General features: G+C 40.6%; 1 long non-coding RNA gene across 1 annotated transcript; it reads right to left on the reverse strand.

Annotated features, from left to right (window-relative positions):
* Positions 1–6,781: 6,781 nt before the first annotated feature.
* LOC110206586 (uncharacterized) lies at positions 6,782–16,018 on the reverse strand. Its single transcript, XR_013484676.1, has 3 exons — positions 15,701–16,018; positions 7,982–8,080; positions 6,782–7,373 (listed from the first exon to the last, which is right to left on the reverse strand). It is a non-coding gene; the product is annotated as an uncharacterized LOC110206586 (long non-coding RNA).
* Positions 16,019–18,008: the final 1,990 nt, after the last annotated feature.

Raw genomic sequence — 18,008 nt, forward strand, 5'->3', positions numbered from 1 at the left:
ATGTTTGCTGCAATATCTTTCATTTCCAGTCAGTTTGTTCATCTTTTCCAGAAGTGTATAGTCTTCACGGGTGGCTGTCAGCTCACCTCTCAGGTATATGGCCATTTTGCAGAACATGTCCTGGCACAGTCCCATGATGTCTACCTCAGAGGGCTCTGTGGCCTCCTCAGCGTCTCCACCACGGCATCATCTAGGTCGGGGAAGGGAAGAAGGGGAAAGGAAGGAGCGAAGGATGAGAATGGGGGAAGGGAGGGAGGGAGGGGAGGAAGGGGAGAAAAAGGGAAGTATGAAGAGTCGGAGAAGGAGGTGAGGACCAAGGGCAACATCTTTATGATCAGTTTGCTTTAATAATCTCTAATTTGTTCAGAGTCAATTCTGGTTTGAGAAATCAATATTGATAAATATTTTCCAACAACACTTGAGTGATGGTAGTTACTTTCTGACTTTTTTATTGGGCGGGCTTGTGTATCTGTTACAAGGGTCTCTTATCATTAGGAAGTGACACTTACTTTTACAATTCCCTTCAAGAATAAAAAAAAATCACGCACACAAGTTTCACTAATTTCTTGATGCTTTAATTCTCTTAATATGCCACATGAGCTGACACAATTTTCTGTTGCGCACCAAACATACGGAGCACACCATGATACATTTATTATACATGTCGTTAACCATTTGGGGCTAATAAAACCCATCTTTTAGTAGTTCAAGGGTTCTCCCTTGACTTAAACGTTGAAAGTCATCATGCAATGCTTACATGGTCATAGCATATTTACAAAGGTAGCACCAACCATCTCTAGATACCATTTGAAGCATCAGTCATCTCTTCCAAATTTCCAACTTCTCTGTCATTGTCTTCACAGTAGTAACCCTTCTAGAGAATGACATTCGAGTCTGTGAGGGTTAACCCCTCAATTTGTTGATTGCATTATTTCACAGAAGCCATCATCATTCATTTCTTCTTATCACCAGTGTGTGCTACAGTTACCCAAAAATAACACTCGGAGATTTTCTAGGTATAAAGTGAAAGATTTATTACGTTCTCGCGAGAAGCGGGCATCTGCTTCGTCCGACAGTCCGAGCGAAGCGAGGCGAGACACAAAGGTCAGAACAAAGGTTATATAGTCCTAATGCAGAGACCCCCACCCACCACTGGCTGTAAATTCCCATTGGACAGGAATTTCAGCCTTACAATCTAAAACGCAAAAATCTACCCCAGAAACAAGGAATCTCATTATAATACTACCAATCCTAGCTATTGTCTCTTTATTTAGCATTAGCCATTACCTAATACTAATGTAACAGTACAGATCATGTGTTTTTCTAGGAACTTGAAACTTGGACCTATTCAGGCTAACGTAACCAACCTTGAGTTTGTAACAGTCTACAAAACTGTTACACTCAGTCCATCTGAGAGATCTCACACTGTTTTCATTGTCTCACTCACCAGTCATCCAGGGATAACTGAGATAAAGAAGTTTTGGCTTAATGTAATATATTTGACCATGCTAATGTTATGATTTTCAGTGGCAGTCCCAAGCTTACGGTTGTATATATTGATAGTTAATTATCTTCCTGGGAGTTACAAACAGCTCTCACTTCTCTAATTATTAACACAATATCAGTATCATGAACTTCATGAAATAGGAAATCAGCCTCCATATTAGTTTTTCTTGGTTACTAGTATATGCCAATCTCATAGTCACAGGTAAAAAATGTCAGAGTTGAAAGAAACTTTAAATTTTATGTAGCCCTATGATGTCCTTTCACAGAGGAGAAAACTGAAGCATGAGGGAGGGGAAGAGACTTACCCAGCAGCACACAGTCAGTGAGAGGACACGGGCTAGCATTCAAGCAGTGAAGACCTAGAAGGAAATCCCTGTTCCCATTTCTTCAGACCAGGTTGCCTCTCTCCTCACTGAAGGCCTGGACATGGCCACTCTTGGTCATACCCTTGACATGGCTCTGATGAGGCCATATGGGCAGCAAGACCGCCCTTCCCCCCATTACTTCTCTAGCTGAAGCTGGTGGATACTGTTATGATGCCATTAATGAGTAGTTCCTTTCCATCATTTCTGAGGTCTTCCATTACATACAGAGGAGCTTTTCATGGCTGTTCTAGGAAGGCTCTAGAGAATGTGAGCAAATGAATTTTGTAATTTGTTCTTTGGGCATATTCCATGTTCCATTATTTTATTAAAGAACACTTCCCCGTCCCCTCCTACTGAGCTGTTCTCTTTGAGTTGTTGTCGATGTGTCATCAGACGGTCTGACTTTCTATCATTCTGTCTCACTTTGATATATTGATATGTTATTTCTCCACTCTGAACAATCAGGAGTCTCTTGCTAGGAGTCACACATACATTGAAGCTTTGAAGTAAGATTGATTTGAATTTCACAAGTCAATTCGATTTTCATAATTTGGAAAGAACATTCCAAATAGTTTGAGATTTTAACAGGTCATCAAAATGTGTCATATTTTGTTCATAATCTCAAACAACTAGATATCCCTAGAGTTGAAAGCACTCTTTCCATTCTAATGATATCTATTTTTTCAAATTCTTGTGCTCCTCTCGATCAGCCTTTAATGCTGACTAGCAACCCAAAAAATTCAAATTCAAATACAAATTCAAAAGATACATTTTTTAGTGGGATAAGATATTACATAAAGTTGGCATAGGCTTATTGAGGTGTTACACCAATACCAAATTCCCTTACTAATCACTATAAAAATTCTTGCTATGTTATTTCAGGCATTGATATTTTTATACCTTGTCTGACTTCATACATTGTTCCTTTAAGACTTCCTAACAGTGTATTTCTTTTTTCCTCTTTGGAACTTACCACCATTGTAGGGTTTGTTATATATATATATTTAAATTTAATAGTATTTTTTCCTAATTACATGTAAAGACAATTTTCAACATTCATTTTGTTAAATTAAAAAAAAATTTTTTAATTTAAAAAAATTTTTTTTGGGCTAGGCAATGGGGTTAAGTGACTTGCCCAGGGTCACACAGCTAGTTAAGTGTTATGTGTCTGAGGCTGGATTTGAACTCAGGTCCTCCTGAATTCAGGGTCAGTGCTCTATCCACTGCGCCACCTAGCTGCCCCCAACATTCATTTTTTTTAGTGAGGCAATTGGGGTTAAGTGACTTGGCCAGAGTCACACAGCTAGGAAGTATTATATGTCTGAGGCCGGATTTGAACTCAGGTCCTCCTGACTCCAGGGCCAATGCTCTAACCACTATACCACCTATGCCCCATAACATTCATTTTCTGAAGGATTTTGAGTTCCAAATTTTTTCCCTCTCTCCTTCCCCCTACCCCCTTCCCCAGGATGGCAAGTAATCTGATTATTATACATGTGCAATCATGTAAAACTTATTTCCACATTAGTTGTGGTAAAAGAAGAAATAGAACAAAAGGGAAAAAAATGAAAAAAAAAACCCAAAATGAAAACAGTATGCTTTGATCTGCATTCAGCCTGAGTGTATCATATTTCTAACCAAAGTGTACTATATTTCTGCTCCAGGGGATCATGGATCTTTCCCTGAAAAAAAAAATCTTAATGTAAGTCTGTGAATTTGATGTTATATTACACTCTGTGGTGTAGGGAAGCTTATTTACATCTATAGCTGGTTCTAGCATTTCAATTTTTTTAAAATTTCAAGTTAATTCTAATAACTTGTCTCTAGATACTCTGTTAATACAATTTAAAATCAATTAAGTATCTTCTCCTTTTTTCTGAGTGGATTTATAATTAGAAACCAATCATTCCCTAGAATCTCTAGCCTTTTAGTAATGGTTTATGTCCATTTGCAGGTAATCACAGAAACCACATAAGATTTTTTTCTCTCTTCATACTTCTTAGATAATGCTTCATATTTCCTGATATTTTTCAACAGTCATCCTTTAGCGGGTGAGGTTTGAATCCTGTTCATTTTTCTTGCACATTCCCCCACTTACCAAGTCAACAAGTGTTGGTTCTAAGCACTCCATGTCTGGTGCTGTACTAAGTATTGTGGTTCCCAAGAAAGGCCAAAACGACCCTGCCCTCACAGAGCTCACATTTTAATGGAGGAGACAATATTCCAAGAATTATATACCTAGAAGATAGATATGAGGTAAAGACACTAGCTTTGAGGCAGAGTGTGAAAGGATTTTTGCAGAAGGTGGCATTATATCTGAGACTTGAAAGAAGCCAGGGAAGCCAGCAGATAAAGATAATGGTAGAGAAGGGAATGAGCATTCCAGGAATGGGGGAAGGTCAGTGAAATATAGAGTCAGGACATGAGAGTGTCATGTGGAAAGAACAGCAAGGAGGCTAGTGTCACTAGATCTTAAATCACCTGAAGGGGAGCAAAGTCTAAGACTGGAAAGGTTGGAAGGGACCAGGTTACGAGGGGCTTTAAAATGCAAACATAGATCTACCATGTCACTTCCTCTCCCCCTCCCCCAATAAATTTCAGTGACTCCCTATTGCCTCCTGGATCAAATATAAACCCCTACTGATCATTTTAGCTCTTTAGCTGAGTAGAAAATTGACAGGGTATTTATGGCAGGGAGACATACCAGCTGGCTATTGCTGAAATAGGATTAACTCTTTTCTCCAAGAAATAGAGCTGCTTGTTGTAGAAACTGTAGAAAGATTGAAAGCCATTTGTATCTTATTCTATAGCTGTTTGGAGGGTCTCTGAGATGATGTTATAACTTCTTTTATATGTGTCTGGAGAATTCTTAGGATAACTTGCTTTCTTCTGGTTTGTAATATTGGGGTGGGGGAGGTGTTGCGGTAAGGGGAAGGAATAAACATTTATACAGCACCCACTATGTGCCAGAAATTGTGGAGATTAAGCACTTTGCAAATATCTCATTTCATCCTTCATTCCCACTGTCACTAATCTTCCATTTCTCCCTCTCTCCTGGCTGTTTCTCTGCTGCCTACATCAGGCCTACATTTCCCCCATCCTTAAAAAAATCCTCACTGGGTCCATCCAAACCCTCTAGCAATCATTCTATTTCTCTCCTCCCCTCCAAGGCTAAATCATCAGTATCTCTACTTTCCTCTCAGGGAGTTAGGTGGTGCAGTGGATAGAATACTGTGCCTGGAGTCAGGAAAACCTGAATTCAAATTTGATCTCAGACACTTACTGACTGTGTGACCCTGGACAAGTCGCTTAACACTGTTTGCTTCAGTTTCCTCATCTGTAAAATGAGCTAGAGAAGGAAATGGCAAACTACTCCAATATCTTTGCCAAGAAAACCCCAGTTGGGGTCAAAAAGAGTTGGATATGACTGAAATAACCAAACAATAACCACTGGAATAGTACTTTATAGTTATGGGCAACAAGGGAATAAACCAGAGCCTGGACATATTTCTTCTTCTGGAATACTGATGTTATAGCTGGAGGAAAGTATTTTAAGAATTATTCTGATGATTTGGTGATTGTCTAGCCTAAAGTGGTGAGACACTCTCATTCTAATGATTCTATTCAGTCTATGATCTATGTGACTAGAAAAGGATGGCCCAAATCAGTCCACGTGGCCGAGCCATCAGAGATCCTATCACGTCCATTTCAGAAGCTAGGAAGGAAATAAAGACCTAGCCCCTTTTTGGAAGGGCACAACAGAGTTATGATTTATCATCTTCAATCTAATGTGACAAATCTTTTTTACTCCAGAGAGAGAAAAATCATCTATACCAGTTGTGCTTTGGGTCGCTGCTGAAAGCAAACTTCCTTCTGGTCTATTGGCTTAACACTGACGTTAAACTTCCTTGTTGGCCTACTGCTTCACCCCTGAAATTTAATTTTCCTCTTAGTCTATTGGCTCACCACTGGAGTTACTGTTGGTCAACACCAGGCTTTCCACCAGGCAATCAATGAATCAATTTTTATTAAGTGCCCAATCTGCGCCAGACACTGGGCTCAGTGCTGAAAAAAATTGAACAGCCTCTGCCCAAAAGAAGCTTACATTCCAGGACTTCTGGTGAGGGAAGTGATGGGATCCAGTGGCGTTGATGTCTTTTTGAAGCATGAAGTTGGAAGTCCACCTTGGGAAGCCCTTGGGACTTTGTTGTGGTATTGGTGGTAAGAAGAACTTCCCATAAATTTCAAGGAGGTTTTGTTTTTATTGATGCCTCCTCGTGTGGACCTGCCAAATTTCTTTTAATGCTACATAGCCTTTGCTCCTTTTGAATTTCTCAGGTAACTTTGCTCCTAGGATCAGAGATGAAACTTGGAGAGTTCCAAGATTTCCAAGCACAGTTTCCAATTTGCTACTAAATTCCCTTTAGAAGCTTCTCTACATCTAGTCATCTTATAGCAATTGTAGGGCATAATGGTGAGCAGAGTTATTTACTTACCCTTGTTTGCTCTCTTCCTATTATTGACTCATTGTCTAGATGGGTTGTTTGCCTGATATAAATATTTTCTCTCTGAGAAGTTATATAGTTACAGCAAGTGAATTTTTCTTCTTCTTCTTCTTCTTCCTCTTCTCTCTCTCTCTCTCTCTCTCTTCCTCCCTTCCCCTCCTGTCCTGCTCCTTACTTGACCCCTGGTCTGAGGCAGTGCTCTGGAGAAACACCAGGGTTTTGAGTCTATTTCTCTCTCCTCTTCAGGATAGTTCCGTCAATTGACTTCCCTATAAATACATCTGGGCAGTTAGGCAGTGCAGTGGATAGGGTGCTGTACTGGAGTCAGGAAGACGTATCTTAACTTACTGAGTTCAAATCTGGCCTCAGACTAGCTGGGTGACCCTGGGCAAGCTACTTAAACCTGTATGTCTCAGTTTCCTCATCTGTAAAATGAGCTGGACAAGGAAATGCCAAACCACTCCAGTATCTTTGCTGAGAAAACCCCAAATGGAGTCACAAAGAGTCAGACACAACTGAAACACCAAAACAACACAACATTAAGCACAACGGCATACCCTATAAGTATACCCACATCAGCAAATGACTGAGGTTAACACCATTTATTTCAGCTAAGACAAAATAAATGGTTAAAACAAAGAAAGTTGAGCATGCATTTAAGAAATAGAATGTTCTTGTGTCCAGAGGAAAAAAAGCTTTAGGCTTCCATAAAGGTTATCAAAGAGAGAAAAAAAAAACCCAAGAAGGTTCACCTCCTTGGGGCCAGCATTGAGGATGCAGGTGGGATGTATCCACATTGTATCCACACCATCACACCAGCTGCCACATCAGCCTATACTTCCTTGCTCCCCAAGTTCGGTTTCCTCTCCACACAGCAGCTGGATTTGATGCTGTTTCTGCTTCTGCTCTTCCAGTTTTATGTAGCTTCATTCTACCTCTCTTCTTCTAGGTCCAAGCATCTTCTATGTATCTTGTCAGAAGTTGGGCTCCTCTCCCACTGAAATAAAGGAAGGAGAAGCTCTGAAGGATTATTAGGGAATGACCAGTCTTCGTCCAGCCAATGGCTAACTTCTCTTCCAATTCAATCAAGGAAACCATCATGCTTTGTAAAGGGATAATTAAGCATAGACCCACTTTTGTACTTTCTTAAAATTAACATCTCTTTACCTCTGTTATCTGCCCTTTACTCTCTGTGATTACATTGACTGAGCTGAGGGGAAATCAACTGATCAGCAACTATTCCAACTTATGCTCCCTGTTACATTCTCCCCTCCCCAGTTAAACATTTTCTGTTCTTGGCAAATCAGTTGTGATACTTTTGACATGTGTTCATACTCTCAGTTCTGGATAGCTCTCTAGTGGCTTTGGGGAAGCTCCAGCAATACCCTTTTGAATGATTTCCCTCAGTGCCTAAAGTTCATGTGGCACAGTTTTTAAGCAGTCCGGAAAAATAACATGCTTCCTCGAGGGTACTTGCCTACTAAACCTGATGAATTTGGGAGACTGTGCTCATCTCCAAATATGTGGTTATACTATTTCAACCAAACAATATCCTTTTTAGAATTCTCAAAGGTGATCACCTAATTTAGTGCTTTCTTGGCTTACCTTCCACCTTACCTCCTATTCACAAGACCCCTTCAGAACCAGGATCTCCTCCAAGTTCATGGTCCCAGGCCCACAGGGTAGCTTGCATTTAGGTAGAGTCTGAAATTTCAGAGTTGAGAGAGTTGGGAAGGCCAGCTATCTATAAATAGTCTCACCTGCCTACCTTGCTGTTCTAAGTTCTATTGGTGGGGCTCCAAAGAGCAGACTCCTGGGAATTAAAATGTTTTTCAGTCCTGTGAAACACCTGTTGTAATATGAGCAGTAATGCAATAATCATAGTAGGCTGAAAAGAATAACTTGAAGATCTAAATTATATTCAGGGCATATTATATACACATGTCACAGCATACATGTGTATCCATAGCATATAAACATAAAGACATACTGGTAAAACATAACAAAAAAACCCAAAAAATAATACCAGTAGGCCTAAATGATAACAGAACATAGTTAAATAGCAGTGTAATCACGTACAAAAACTATGCATAGCAAAAAAATCCAAATGTATCTGACACATGTACAATTCTAGTACAAGAGTAAGTAAACATGAAAAACAAAATAATAAAATAGAATATATATTCAAAAGGAATATTTTTTAAATCAGTTAGTACTGATTACTTTGATTCCTTTTTAGTTTGATTGTAGGATTAAAAAAATGTCTTTCTTTAGGAAAAGCTAGCCCTAACAGCTAAGCCAAATTAACATAGATATTCTTTTAAGTCTAGGTTACCTATAGATTTAGTGAATAGATAGATTGATAAGACTATCATTTAGTAGCAGATAATTTAGAGTAAGACATACATCTTCACGGGAATAAATTAATTATAGGATTATAAGATTTTAAAAAATCTTAGGGGCAGCTAGGTGGTGCAGTGGATAGAGCTCTGGCCTGGGAGTCAGGAAGACCTGGGTTCAAATCCAGCCTCAGATACTTGGCACTTACTAGCTGTGTTACCCTGGGCAAGTCACTTAACCCCAACTGCCTTGTAAAAACAAACAAAAAAACAAAAGAAAATCCTCTTTCTCAGTCTTAGTTCCCTTTTTCCTCAACACCCTGAAGTAAGTTCAAACTACAGGACCCTTTAAAGTAAGCTTTTTAATTACAAAATACTACAAGTGAAGGGCAGAGATTCCTAAAGCAATCTCACTTTGCCAGACAGATTGATAGTTACAGGCCCTAATCCAATAGGTTACCAAATTTAAGAACTCTCTCACCCTGGAAACTCTCCATTATGCCCCCAACATGCCCAGCAGCCTAACGCTATAAATTAGCCTACTTCCCTGTTCTTGTTACACTTCCCTATTCCTGTAAATCTTACGCCTCTTTTCTATTATAGACATAAGCTCTGTGAACCACTCCTTTGTCACTAATTATTGAGAGAATTATAGACCTGACTTAATGGTAACCTGGACCATTAGTATTAAATCATTATTTGCTCAGAAGCTTTGTATCACACAATTGTTTTCTTTTTCAGATAATTAATTTAACAAACCTGAAATGTCAGTTGGTTAAAAGTTAGTTTGTTCAGAGGTTAAATAGATTTCTTTTATAACCTGCTGCCCTGTTTCCCCCTGAACCTGAGCTGTTTTATGGTATAGACTGATCCTAGGCTTCATCAGCAAGATAGTCTTGCAGACAGCCTCAGTTGACTAGCAGTGTGACTATGCTCTTTAGGATGTCTCTTACCCTGGTAATCCCAGGGCTGAAGTTCTAGGCAGGAAAGGCTTCAGTCCTCTTCCCCTTTCTGAATTGGTTGTTATGCAACAGTACATGGTGTCTTCTTCATTTGAAGTATCTGTTTCTGACATACTGCCTTTCCATGTCACCTGCCATTCAAGCTGAGATTATTTGCATAAGACTCTGGAAAAGAATGCTGATGACATGCCATACCTGCATAAGAGAGACTAACAGGTAGAGTTGGCATGAGAGCTTGCAGGAAGAGAGACCTATTTCTTTTTTTCTTTTCAAATTTATTCATTTTTCTCTTTCAACATTCACTCCACAAGTTTTTGAATTCCAAATTTATACCCCATCTCCCCTCTCCTCCCACCCCAAGATGGCATGCATTCTGAATATCCCTTTCCCTAGTCGGTCCTCTTTTCTTTCTCTCCCCCCTTCTCTTATCCCCTTCCATTTCTATTTTCCTGTAGGGCAGGATAGACTTCTGTACCCCATTTCCTGTATTTCTTATTTCCCAGTAGCATGTGAAAACACTTTTTTTAAACATATGTTTTTAAAACTTCAGGTTTCAAATTTTCTCTCTTCCTCCCTCCCCACCCACCCTCATTGAAAAGGCAAGCAACTCAATATAGGTTGTACATGTGCAGTTATGCAAAACATGTCCATAGTAGACATGTTGTGAAAAACTAACTCTATTTCCTTTAATCCTATCCTGCTTTCCCATTTATTCTATTCTTTCTTTTGACCCTGTCCCTCCTCAGAAGTATTTACTTCTGATTACTCCCTTTCCCAATCTGCCCTCCTCTCTATCCTCCCCTGCTCTCTTGTCCCCTTCTCCCCCTATTTTCCTGTAGGGTAAGACAGATTTCCATACCCAATTGAATGCGTTTGTTATTCCCTCCTTAAGCCAAATCCTACAAGAATAAGATTCACTCATTCTCTCACCTTCCCCCATTTCCCCTCCACTGTAAGAGACTTTTCTTTTTTTTTTTTTGTGAGATAGTTTACCCCATTCTACCTCTCCCTTTCTTCTTCTCTGAGTATAATCCTCTCTCATCCCTTAATTTTATTCTCCAGATATGACCCCTTAATCTTCAACTCACCCTGTGCCCTCTATCTATCTATCTACATATACATACATATAATTTTTTTCCTCCAACTACCCTAATACTGACAAAGGTCTCATGAGTTATAAATATCATCTTTCCATGCAGGAATGTAAACAGTTCAATCTTAATAAGTCTCTTATGATTTCTCTTTCCTGTTTACCTCTTCATGTTCCACTTGAGTCCTGTATTTGAAAGTCAAATTTTCTATTCAGCTCTGGTCTTTTCATCAAGAATGCTTGAAAGTCCTCTATTTCACTGAATGACCATTTTTTCCCCTGAAGGATTATACTCAGTTTTGCTGGGTAGGTGATTCTTGGTTGTAATCCTATCTCCTTTGTCCTCTGGAATTTATATTCCATGCCCTGTGTCCTTTAATGTAGAAGCTGCTAAATGTTGTGTTCTCCTGATTGTGTTTCCACAGTACTTGAATTGTTTCCTTCTGGCAGCTTGTAATATTTTCTCCTTGACCTGGGAACTCTGGAATTTGGCTTCAATATTCCTAGGAGTTTTCCTTTGGGGATCTCTTTCAGGAGATCTGTGGATTCTTTTAATGTATATTTTGCCCTCTGGTTCTACTATATCAGGGCAGTTTTCCTTGATAATTTCTTGAAAGATGGTGTCTAGGCTCTTTTTTTGATCATGGCTTTTTAAATTCTCTCTCCTGGATCTATTTTCCAGTTCAGTTGTTTTTCCAATGGGATATTTCACATTGTTTTCTAATTTTTCATTCTTTTGGATGCGTTGTTCTGTGTCGTGATTTCTCATAAAGTCACTAGCTTCCAATTGTTCTATTCTAATTTTTAAGGGAGTATTTTCTTCAGTAAGCTTTTAGACTTCCTTTTCCATTTGGCCAGTTTTGCTTTTTAAGGCATTCTTCTCCTCATTGGCTTTTTGGACCTCTTTTGCCATTTGGGTTAGGCTATTTTTTAAGGTGTTATTTTCTCCAGTATTTTTTTGAGTCTCCTTTAGCAGGCTGTTGACTTGTTTTTCATGATTTTCTTGCATCACTCTCAGTTTTTCCTCTACTTCCCTTACTTGCTTCTCAAAATCCCTTTTGAGCTCTTCCAAGGCCTGGGACTGATTCATATTTTTCTTGGAGGCTTTGGATGTAGGAGCTTTGACTTTGTTGTCTTCTTCTGGTTGTATATTTTGATCTTCTTTTTCACCAAAGTAAGATTCTATGGTCTGACTCTTTTTGCTGCTTGCTCATGATCCCAGCCAATTACTTGAGTTTTAAACTCTTTGTTAAGGTAAGAGTCTGCTTCCAATGTGGAGAATGTATTGTCCCAAGCTTCAGGGGTTTGTATAGCTGTTTTCAGAGATACTTGTAGGGACCTGTAAATTTTCAGTTCTTCCAAGGTGGTATGATAAGGGGCGAGGTGTTTACTCCTTTCCTGGCCTGTGACCACAAGTATTCCTTTTTGTCCTGTAACTGTGAGGAAGGTTCCTCTCCACAGCTACTCCAAGCTCTACCACGCCAGCATTCCTCCTCACCCCAGCACCTGCCGCCCAGAACTGTGACCCAGATCCAAACACGGGCAAAGCAAGAGATTCCTGCCTCAGCACTGGCAAAGAGATCCCTGCAGTCCCTCTCTGATCAGCCACTGGATTCCCCCTCAGTCTGTGGGCCGGAAGCTCAGGAAGCAGCTCCCCCCCCCCCCCCCCCGCCATGCTTTTGGGGAATGGAGCTGAAACCCCGCCTTCCTCTCTGACCACCGACAGAAACAGACCTTTCCCACTGACCTTCTAAGTTGTCTTTGGCATTTGTGGATTGAGGAGTCTGGAAACCTCCACAGCTGCCCACGATTCAGTCCTCTGAGGCCTGCTCCAGGTTCCCTGCGGTCTGCGCGCCCACGCCACGCTGCGCTGCACTCCCAGCCCGGCGCGATACACCTTTCTGATCAATCATCCAGGTTGTCTTGGGCTGGAAATTTGTTTCACTCTGTCTTTCTGTGGGTTCTGCTGCTTCAGAATTTGTTTAGAGCCATTTTTTATCAGTATTTGGAGGGGTTTGGAGGAGAGCTCCAGCAAGTCACTGCTTTCACTCCACCATCTTGGCTCTGCCCCCCTCCCCCCAGACCTATTTCTTTCCTGCTTTGAGAGAGCATCCATGTGGGTTCAGAAGACCATTTCAGGGAGAAACTCAGCGAGAAAAAGAATAAGACTTCAGATATCGGGGACATGTGCGAAGGGAGTAGCTTTCCTTCGCATATCTGCCTTCCAAAGTTTATTCTCTTTTTCTCTGGGTTTTTTTCCCTAAAAGGGGCTGGAATCATGAGTGCCCTCTCTTGAAGCAAGAGGGTGTAATGCTTATATCAAGCCTTTTTTTTTTTTGGTAGTTGGGGTTAAGTGACTTGCCCAGGGTCACACAGCTAGTAAATGTGAAGTGTTTGGTCTGAGGCAGGATTTGAACTCAGGTCCTCCCGACTTCAGGGCCTGTGCTCTATTCACTGCACCACCTAGCTGCCCCTTTGTATCAATACTCTTGATAGAATTGTATTTGTTGCTAGGAATGCTACAGGCTAACTTCCCCAGTTTTGTTCTGGTCTCTATCCCTAACATAGGCAGCAGCATGAAGTCAGAATATTCAAGTATATCTCTGCATTACTTGATGCCAGCCAAAGCTGACATCTCCTTGAGTTATCTCTGCCTTGGCAGATCTCTGAGCCTGGTAGGAAATACTTTTCTCACAACACTTTAGCAATTGTGAAAACTTTCTGGTTGGCTTATGCTTTCATTGCCTTACTTCTTGGCTTGTATCACTTCTGATCAGGCATCTACTTTTGCTTCTAGTCATCCCCAAACAGTTGAGGTAGAAAAGTTTGGTTCAGTGAAACCAGCTTTACATATGCTGTGGGCATAGTGTCTGGTGGGAAGCCCCTAATTCTTTACTACACAGCCATTTGCTTGTAACCTAGTTCCCTGGCCTTCACAAATACAACCTTCACTTAGGTATCCTCCTCCACCTTGTTTGGGACTGAAATGGGGTTATATTATGGTACTATGTCACCTATATACTCGACAGAGGCTCTGAAAAGCTGAGACCGGTCGACTGGAAACTTCAGAACATTTTCCTTTTGATGATCCAGCACCTTCATTGATCTTCTCATGTTCTTCTAGGGTCTTCCTAAAGATTATGAGGTCATCTAACTATGCCAACATTTCTAGTTAATCCATATTTCTAACTAATTTCTCCATCAGTCATTGGAAAGTGGCAAGTGCCTCCCAGATACCTTGTGACATCTGCCCCAAACTGGCAAAATCCAGCTAGGTAGATGGAAGCTGTCCATCACTCCTTGTCTGCCATAGGAACCTAATATCAGTCACTGCATAAGTATAATTACTGGCTGCCTAACAGGTAGTCAAGGATGTCTTGAGCCCTTGGCACGGGCTACTGGTTCACTTTGATTTTTTTGTTCCAAGTCTTGTAATCTACACATATTGATATTTTTCCATTCTCTTATTGTACCACCATAATACAGTTGATGCATATGGGCTACTAGGCTCTGTGATGATGCTTTTGTCTAGTTGGTCTTTGGAAAGGTTTCTGAGGTCATGCAACACAGATAAAGAAATCTTTCTAGATCATTACTGGAATGGTTGGTGGTCAATGAAGTGGATCCTGTAGGTTGCTCCTTGAGTGTATATCACACCCCACTCATGCAGTGAGAATACACCTGTCCTCTTGCTGAATTTTTGTTTTAACCAATCCTTCTATTCTTCTGCTACTGGACAATCACCAAAGTCTGATATCTTGGGATCAGCTTATGAAGTTGAAGAGCCAGAATTCTTGGGCCCTATCTTGCCTCTATTCTCCTATAGGCCTCTATTATAGGCTGAACAGAGGGTCAAACTGTACAGGTATTGGGCCCAACTTGTTGTATTCAGTATCTTGTTAATATCTTTAGCAGACTGGAATTGGTTCCAATTAGCACTGACATGTTAAAGATAATAATATCTGGGTCTGGACACACATGAGCCAAGGTATCCACTTTTCTATTGACACCAACAAGCTCCATAATGAACTTCAGGCTCATTCTGATGTAACACAGACATGGCTAGTTTTTGTCACTCAGTTCTCTAAATCCAAACCCTTCTAAAGGCTATAATGGTATTTTTCCATCAAATATCTCTTACAAAATAATTAGAATACAATGGTCCTTTGTGCTCTACTCTCTGACAGTACATTTCACATTCTCAGCCTTTGTCTTCTTTTGTGGGTCCTATGAGTCCAGGTGGAATTGAGTCACAAGGGTCATGCTTCCAGTTTTCTGGGTCAAAGGTACTCTCCTTCCCTGGCCCCCTCTCCTGTTCCCAAAGCTGCTCCTGGACACATCAGCTTCTGTAACATTAAAGCTGCATTCTCCTCACTAATGCATTTGGCCTACGGTATGGCCATCTTCTTCACAGTTGTAACAGAAGGTCCTGCCTTTCTGATTGTCTCCTGGTGGTATGGTTTGCATGTCCAACCTTCTCGGTCTGGATTCCTTTGTGCCATTCATTACCTTTTCCAGAGAGCATGGTTTTGTCTATCGCTCACCAGATTTTCTGTGGTCTTCAGGACTCTAATCTGCGTCTTTAGCCAGCCAGCAAGCATTTATTAAGCACCTGCTATGTGTTTGATTAGGAGCCTTAGGTAGAGAACCTATCCTCAGCTCCTCAGGACAGAGAGCTGAGCCTGAGGAAAGAGGGCTAAGTGTCCAGGGTCAGGAATCTCAACCTACCTTTGTCAATCAGTCTATAAACATTTATTAATATACTATATGCCAGGCACTGTAATAAGTACCAGGGATACAAAGAAGTGCAAAAGATAGTCTCTGCCCTCAAGGAACTCACAAACTAATGGACGAGACAACATGCAAACAATTATATGCAAACAAGATATAGTCAGGATAAATCAGAGAAAATCAATAGAGAGAAGGCACTAACCTTTCAGGGGTCAGGCTTCTTGCAGAAGGTGGGACTTTACTTGGGACTTAAAGGAAGCTAGGGAAGTCAGGAGGCAGAGTCAAGGGAGAGAATTCTAGGTACGGGGGACAGCCAATGAAATTGCATGGAGTTGGGTGATTCTTGCTTTGCTTCTATGGCTCATACACAAGAGGGCCCTCTAGAGCTAGGTGAGGCTGAGTCTTCCCAGAACGAAAACTTTAGGTGGCTCTGCACTCTCAATCTGTGGCTGTGAGATCACTGTGAGATGTCACATGAGAGATTGCTTGGCATCTTCAAGCCAGTGCATAGAACCGCAGTTCTCTCACTACAAATTTAATTTTAAGAAAAAAAAATTATGTAGTTGTTCATTTATGTTATTAAACAGTAATATACGTTCTGTACAGTAATATTATATGTAATAGTACATACATTTTACGCATTTCTGAGCTCCTAAGCTTTTCCTGTGTCATCTGTTGGCCTTCACCTGTTGCCTGTGTCTTCCACAAAACTCCCCCCAAGTTCCCATTTAATTTCTTATGCCAAACTACAATATATTGAAACTGAGATGGGGAAAGTCACAATATGGAAGGGATAACTGCATGTTATTTATCTAGTTTGTCTCATCATCGAGCCTTACACCTGGTTCTTTCCTAGAGAATCTTCTTATTTCTGGCTTAAGATATCCTTCTTCAGGATATATCTAATTTCAGTCTTGCCCGCAGATACTTTGTCTTTGTTCAGTTCAGGAGTTTTCAGCCTTGCCTCACCCACAGAGGAGCTATCTCTCTGCCATGGGTAGCTATGGGTCATAGTGGATAGAGTGCTGAGCCTGGAGCCAGGATGACCTGAGCTCATATCTAGCCTCAGACACTTACTAGCTGTGTGACCCTGGGCAAGTCATTTAACCTTTGTTTGTCTCAGTTCCCTCATCTGCAAAATGGGGATAATAATAGCATCTACCTTAAAGAGTTGTTGTGAGGATCAGATGAGGTAGTAATTTTCAAGCAGTTAGTGCTGGCCCACAGCAAGTGCTATAGAAATGTCAGTTAGTATTATTGCCATAGCCAGCCTAGCTTTCAGCCTTCTCCCAGCTGAGTTGTCTCCTTCTGACTTGAGGACTCCCTTCAGTCTGTTGCTGTCAGGCTCCCTTTGCTGAGTAAGGCTGGTCTACTCTTCAGACCAACTCTCCCTCCTCAGAAGAGGACTCATAGCTCAGTTCCCAGGAGTCTGCCTCCTGTTAATGTATTTGGTATTTTCATATGATGCAGAGTCATTTAAAGAGCAGTAATGAGATAGTCTCCCCAGTTATGACCTTGCCACTAATTACCTGGCAGTCTCCCATTTTTAAAAAACTTTCATCATAATATCCTTATTTTTATTCTCTAGATACACTCCTAACATCAGGAATCCCTATGAGATTATAGTTTAAAATTATCATAATTCTTTTCAAGAACATCACAGCCTATCTCCCTAGTAAATTAATCCATGACGTCCACGTTCAAGAAATCATAGTCATGAGGTCACCCGGACATGCAACATCAATCTGTAGTGATACAATAAAGATCTATGCAAGGAAGGGATATACATATACATATATACGTGTATGTATGCATGTATATGTATTATATCTATATATTATACGCATATATATTATGTCTATATATTATATGTGTATATATTATATCTATGTATGACATATGTGTGTATGTACATGTATATATAAAATGTGTATATTGCAAAGAATAGCAAAGTGAAAATGAGAATTAGTAGCTATATGACAGTACGTTCTCAGCATTTCATTTTTACACCAACAATTAATGACCTTTTGATCTCAGCAGTTACTAGGACCCATGTAGGCAACGATGTGTTCCCTGACTTTCCAGCCTCCTGCCTCCAACTCTATCATCAACTACTCGGTGACCACAATGAGATGGGCTAACTTTTTCTGCAAGGACTTCCAGACTAGTGGCATTGATACCATTATGTCCAAGACCATAGTGTCCCCATTGAGAGAATTGTAACATAGCTTGCAAGTAAACCAGCTGAGGCTCACAAGGAGTACCAAGACATAGTAGATGGTATGGTTCAAATTCCAAAGGGAACCGAGGGTGTTTTCCTCCTGGTTGGGTAATTTAGTGAATGTCATCAGATATACCTGGCCGTACCATGAAAAGCATATTCAGGAAGGATACAGGACAGCTTCTCTATTTCTGTGTTGGTCATCCTCACACAGCAGGCAGAAGCTTGTATCAAGGCTAGAGGAGGAGATCCTGGCTCCACATTGGCCAGTTTTTATACTTAGGTGTCA

This window comes from Phascolarctos cinereus, unplaced genomic scaffold (assembly GCF_003287225.1).
Source record: "Phascolarctos cinereus isolate Bilbo 61053 unplaced genomic scaffold, phaCin_HiC Scaffold_2;HRSCAF=192, whole genome shotgun sequence".
NCBI lineage: Eukaryota > Metazoa > Chordata > Mammalia > Diprotodontia > Phascolarctidae > Phascolarctos > Phascolarctos cinereus.